Source organism: Erpetoichthys calabaricus, chromosome 2 (genome assembly GCF_900747795.2).
Source record: "Erpetoichthys calabaricus chromosome 2, fErpCal1.3, whole genome shotgun sequence".
Classification (NCBI taxonomy): domain Eukaryota; kingdom Metazoa; phylum Chordata; class Cladistia; order Polypteriformes; family Polypteridae; genus Erpetoichthys; species Erpetoichthys calabaricus.
Window position 1 is genome coordinate 124,823,033 of NC_041395.2, and position 7,097 is coordinate 124,830,129.

A 7,097-nucleotide genomic window follows, 5' to 3' on the forward strand; every position below is an offset into this window, starting at 1 on the left:
TTTTCTCCTATCAAAATGAAATAAAGATGAGTGTCACATAAGAATACAAATTTCATTCATGTAGGACCATTCAAAGATTCACTTGCATGGAGTAGAGATAATTTCACGATTAAAAACTTTACAATTCAAATTGAACAAATTTTGCAAATTGAATTTAACAGTTTTCAAAATGCAAAAAAGATACCTCATCACTTTGCACCCCAGTTATTCCATCACATACTTGCTATAGCAGTAGCATCAAGCAAAAGATGATACACAGCCGTGGCATACTCACACCAGAATCACAGGTTACTTTAACAAGTACATTCCATATTTCCTGGGACGGTCCCACATTCCAAAAGCAATTTAAGTGCCTACTTATTTATTCTTCAAAAAAATGTTATTTGTTTCATATTTTGAGAGTTGTTAATTTTTTATTGCATTTAGTTGTGCAGAAATTGCACTACATGTATATTTGCACACCGAAACATGCTAGCTGTACCTCAGTGCACTATATTCAACCTCATATATTTAATGAGTGTCCCAATGTCAACACATATTCTAGAAAGGTCACACTCCATAGAAAATTGCTTAAAATGAATTGCAACCATCAGACACAGAATAAGAAGCTCAGCATCTTTCAAAGCCTTTCTAAATTCAAATTTTGTAAGTTAGAATGGAGCAGTTGTTAATACTGTCAGTAACTTTTTTATGGAACAGAACATAATAACAAAACACACCCCATTCAAATGAAAAAAACAGCAAGTACAATACAATGTTCCAAAGACAGTCCATGAAAGTCAGCATTCAGTCCCCACTCGACTGAGAGAACTATACAACAAGAGAGCCTTATCTAAAATAGTTCTCAAATGTAAGACAAAAAAGCTAATAAAATAAAAAGGTTCACCATAGAACAGCAATTATATTAATGAGGTTTTGCTGATTCTGAAAAAATTCTGTAAGGAGAATTTGATTTTTTTTTTCCAATTTTAAAAAATACCACTTTCCCATTAAGTTATAGAAAGTTGATTGAGATTCCTCCAGCTGCCCAAAATAAATCTTAGTGCTAGTACTGTGGTACAGGATATTACAATTGATTTATCATAGTATACTTTTATTCCATTCAGTATTATTCTGGATGTTGCTGTAAAGGTGTTTTAATTTTAGAGAAGATATATGTGAATGAGGAACAATTTTTAGTTGAATTATGGCATGCTTGGAACATATTGGATTATAATATACTTTTGTGAAAATCTTAATGCCATTCATTGTGTTCATCCAAATTAGCCAGTAACTCTTTTGGTATAGATATAGGCAATTGATGAGAGATGACAGAAATTGGGTAGGTTGCTTATCACAAAGTTTCTAATCTATATACAGAAGAATAGTGTGTCACTACAGGAATACATTTGAAGCATAATACTTCAAAAGAAGCAAATACATTATCAATATAGAGATCCGTAATGGCTCTGGTCCCAGTAGACTTTTCATAGGTTCAATACTGCATAAGTTAAAGAAGATTGAAATAGATACATTAATTGTCATATATAGAGGCAACTGATAAGAGTTTATCTGTCTTAAAAGAAGTCCTACATTGGTTCCATATTTAAGTGGTGCACCACCTGATTGCTGGTAAATTGACAGTAATTGTGTTTTCTAGAGCACGACAAAGCATACAAATAAGATTTTGAATAAGATTTGCTTTTCATGACTATCCATGTAGATGTCAGTTCATGCACCAATTTCTAAAATTTTATTGTAGGAATGATAGGTAGTGCTATGGTGCCTTCAAGTTTATATCTTTGTAGAGTTGCCTTTTTAGTGTGTGGCCACTTTGAATTCTAGATAAATGTTGTTGCAATTGTGTCTAACTTCCTAAAGAAGAATTTGTTAATTTATATAGGGATTCTTTGAAAAAGATACAGGAGTTTTGAGATGATATTCATTTTGACATTATTAATTCTCCCAGTTAATAGATTGCTGTCCCTCCAGCTTACTCTAACATATTGTTTGATGTTTTCCATCATATTACTAAAGTAATGTTGAAAGAGATCTTTTTATTTTCTTACAATAATTATTCCTAGGTATTTATGCTGTTCTAATAAAGTCAGCGAGCAGTAGTGTAAACGGTTCTGGTATGGAACAGAATTCACTGGAAAAAGCATACTTTTATTCAAGGTAATTTTGAATCTAGAGATCTTATGAAATTGTAGAAATATAGGAATATAAGTAACAAGCTGGTTAAGTTTGCAGATGATACCAAGCTAGATGTATGAGAGGATAATCTGGAATCTGTTAAAATTTTACAGAAGGACTTAGACAGTATACAGGCTTGGACAAATTTGTGGCAGATGAAATTTAATTACACATAGGAAGTAAAAATGTTAGGTTTGAATTCACAATGGGAGGTATGGATATCAAAAAGAACACCTTATGAGAAGAATTTAGGAGTCATAGTCGAAGACATTAACACTAGAATCACCAGAGCCTATGAAAAAACTCGTAAACCTGGCCCACCAGAAATCCCTTTGCACCTCTCCGTCAGCGTCTTTTGTCTTCTAAATGTGTTGATAAGCCCAAGCAGCAAGCAGCCTGCTATACCATCCCCCCAACCACTGCAGAATGGGCAAGAAGTTCTCCCAGTTCCTGCCTTGATTATGTGGGAGTGAGCTACATAGAATTGTATAGAATAAATAATTTCATGTGTGTTCTGTGTCTACAACAATCTATGTAAACACATCATTAAAACAAAAACGTTTTTCATGTTTTAGTAATAAATGACAAAATGTAGACATGAACTGTATAATATGTGAAGGATGATGGCCAAATATCAAATAAACACTTTTACAAAAGGTGCAAGTACAATACCACGTTTCTGTTTTAACGATGTGTTTACATAGATGAAATGAGACATGAAATTATTTCCCCTTACAACTCTAGGTACCTCACTCCCATATAATCAAGGCAGGAACTGGGAGGACTTCTTGCCCGTTCTGCGGCAGTGGGGGTGGGGAGTGGTATAGCAGGCTGCTTGCTGCTTGGGCTTATCGACACATTTACAAGACAAAAGACGCTGACAGGTGTGAAGGGATTTTTAAGGTGGGCTGGATTTATGAGTTTTTTCGTAGGCTCTGGTAATTCTGGTGTTAAGAAGGCTAACTGAATGTTAGGGTTGTGTAGCACAATGTGTAGACTACAAGTCCAAGGAGGATGTGCTCAAGCTTTATAACGCACTGGTAAGGCCCCATCTGGAGTACTGTATGCAGTTTGACATAACAGCACTAGAAAAATGCTAGAGAAAAGCGAGTTGGTTGATTGCAGGACTATAGGGAGTGAATTTTGAGGAAAGATTAAAAGAGCTGAGTCTTTTCAGTTAAAGCAAATTAAGATTAAGAGGAGACATGAGTGAATTGTTTAAAATTATGAAGGTAATTAGTACGGTGGACTGAAGCTGTTATTTTCAAATAAATGTATCAAGAACACAGGGACAGCAGGAAACTTGTAATGGGTAAATTTTGCATACTCATTAGGATGTTTTTCCTCACACAGAGAACCACAGACATATGGAATAAGCTGCCAAGTAGTGTGGCAGACAGCAGGCCTTTAGGAACTTTCAAAACATTACTTAATGTTATTTTAAAGAATTAAGTGGATAGGACTGGCGAGCTTTGTAAGGCTGAATGATTTGTTCTAATGTTCTTATTTCTAACTAATTGCAAAGTAGAGTATGGGACTTAGATATCATTAGATGTGGTTTCTTTTCAGTCTCTTCCCTTGTGATTGCTCTTATCTCTGACAGCATCCAGAGATGGACAGCACTACTTTAAATATAAAACCCACTTCCCATATATCAAAGTTTTTTTTCTGCATTCAAAGATAGTAAGTCCTCTGGAGATTCTGATTCTCTATGAGAATATATTACAATAAACAAATACCAAAGATTCGATAACAAGTACTTCTTGTTAATAAATCCAGTTTAACTTTGAAATGTTGTGAATGGGAAGCATTTTCTCTGTTCTTTTAGCCAAAACTTTTGCTGGGATCTTAATATCACTAGTCAGAAGTGAAATTGGTCAGGATATTCGACATTGTCTAAATTCATTTCTGTAAATGACAAGAATTGACCCTTAGCCTGGCGGCACGGTGGCGCAGTGGGTAGCGCTGCTGCCTCGCAGGTGGGAGACCTGGGGACCTGGGTTCGCTTCCCGGGTCCTCCCTGCGTGGAGTCTGCATGTTCTCCCCGTGTCTGCGTGGGTTTCCTCCGGGGGCTCCGGTTTCCTCCCACAGTCCAAAGACATGCAGGTTAGGTGGATTGGTGATTCTAAATTGGCCCTAGTGTGTGCTTGGTGTGTGGGTGTGTTTGTGTGTGTCCTGCGGTGGGTTGGCACCCTGCCCAGGATTGGTTCCTGCCTTGTGCCCTGTGTTGGCTGGGATTGGCTCTAGCAGACCCCCGTGACCCTGTGTTCGGATTCAGCGGGTTGGAAAATGGATGGATGGATGGACCCTTAGCCTAAAATATTTTATAGCATTTTAATTTTTTTCTAGCTTCTGTACTAACTGCTAACGACACTTACTGAGTTGTAAATGTTTTATAAAATTTCACAGGATAGACATCTCTATTGTGAGCATTCTAGAAGAAAATACACACTAGGCAAATGCTTTGAGAAAATTCATAGTCAAAAAATTCAGACAAGTGTTTTTTATTCTTTTTAGCTGATCAATTTAGCAGATAAAAATTATTAAACCAAAACAGTAAGACTAAATCAAAAAGTCAAAAAGACTAGATAAAGATTTGTAACCAAAATAGAGCATGAGGCATGCAACGTAACTTGTTTGAAAACATCCAGAAACTAGAATGGAAGATTTAGTCTGCCTCCATCTTAAACAGAGAGGAATATAACAAATAACATGAACCTGTGGTGCTTGACCGGCAGCAGGTACAAAACTGGTCAGAAATTGTTCTTAAAAATCCATGATAGTTTGGGCTTGTAGCTTTCTTATCTAAAATAGTATAATAAAGTACAATACTGCATAGATAGATCTTTAAATTCCCACAGGGGACAAATAGTCTTTTTAGAGAAGCTTTTTAAATAAAAAATATAAATAAATAGTTAAATAAATATATACACACAACCACATTATGGGTTAAACACACACCAGAATGACTTAAAGGGAAGATTTTTTTAAAAAGAAAAAAAACCTCTGATGTGGCAGTCACAGTCGCAGTGAGACATTATGCAGGTGGTACAAAGGAGCTCCCGTAGCATTAACTTGACACACTTTTGCTGAATAATCTGTTGCCTAAAAGTACTCAGTGTTAGTGTGTAGCATTGTTCATAATGGCACCCACTTTTGTTTTAATTCTGTCTTTTGCTACTACCTCCAGGGGGTCCATAGTAACCAAGCCTGTACTTTTAATGCCTGCCTGCATTATGCACTTACAGTGTAATACAGTAAATATCAATTACAGTACATATGCTGCATTTACTGGTATAAAAGATTGTCCCTACAACATTGACAATGACATATTTGCAATTTTTACTGACTGAGATGAATTTAAATGGGAAACAAAGAATATTTTTTAATTCAAAATGTTCCAATAAGCATTTATTTTTAAGATAGATTGAACAGCTGTTAATATTAACACTCATTTGAAGATGCCCGCAGTTTTGCATTATTTCAGCTAAAGATGAATGGTTGTCACAGAGATGAGAAACTCATTCAATGAACATAGAGTGTTTCAGTAAAGAATGTGAACGCTCCACCAAACTTGACTTTCACATAAGAGGAGAATATGGCAATTGCTGAAACTGTCAAACTTAAAAGGGACAAAATGTTTTTGGATGCACTCAGAAAAACAAAATCCCATTCAAAATCCACAATCTTACAAAGAGGAAACTTGAGGGTTCACAATAGTCTTGTGTTTTTAAACTGTTTAGCCAATCTTTTTGGATACAACTTATTCTTGCTTGGCCACTTTACCCTCATTCTGGATCTATTAAGCTAAACCACATTGACACATCATCAAAACAAACTTTTACCAATACTTTTGCACACTTTGCATTCTCTTAAACAGATTTATGCTCATTACTTAATTTGCCAATATTATATTTTATCCTATTTAATTTAGAGAAAGAACATGATGGTGTGGTAATCTATATGCCCAGGCATTACCAAAACAAAGAAAAAAATACTTTTTTAAGTATCTGCTCATTTATAGAGAGGCGAAAAGAAAAGAGAACGGCATTCACCTCTCTTGTGTAACAATCAAGCCAGCAAGACAATGCTTTCGCTAGCATTTCAGTGCAGCTTCAGAGGTACAATGCTACACGTTACTGGCAATTGCCTGCTGCTGACCTACAGTTCCTTGCCAGATGCTCGTGGCCACCACTGCTGAACTAAAAGAAAAGAGGTGCAAAGTGTTTAGTTTACAGCGGGAAGAAAAAGGGAACCCGGAGGTTAATTCTAATAATAATATTAGAAGGACATGTATTAACTTACCTTAGATTCTGACTTCAACGTGCTTCATCTTCATTTCTTTGTTTGTGTGCATATGTATGTGCCTGTGAAGCTGCTGGTGTTTTAATAGAGGCCTTGCAGTGGCAGATGCTGCATGACATAAAAATGTGCTTGCCTTGCCTGCAGTTGGATAGATGGTGACACAGTGCTCCATGATTGGTCAATAAAATGGGGATGAGTATAAAAGGCACTTCCTGCCTGCAGGGATCATCTTTTAACTCAGTTGTGTGGTGGATGACAGTTTGGTGTAGTTTAAGCTTAATAATACATCAAGCAAAGTGGCTTGTGCCTTACTTTGTATATATTTTCCTTTTGTACACATAATGTAGATATAAATATCTTCTAGTTATTGTAAAGATTTGGTGGAGATAATTATATGAATTAGGTTGGTGGTGCACATTTTTTCTTTTTGTATATACACTGATTTCTCACTTTGTAAATATTTTTTGTGGATCATTTTATTAGAAGTTCTGTGTTTTTTGTGTAATATCTTCCTGATTGTATATTTTATTTAGGAAGCCTACCAAATTTCTTTGTATATACAGTCCATTTATTGTTTTTGTCTCATTTTCATTTAGGGACTTGCAATTCTCATTGTA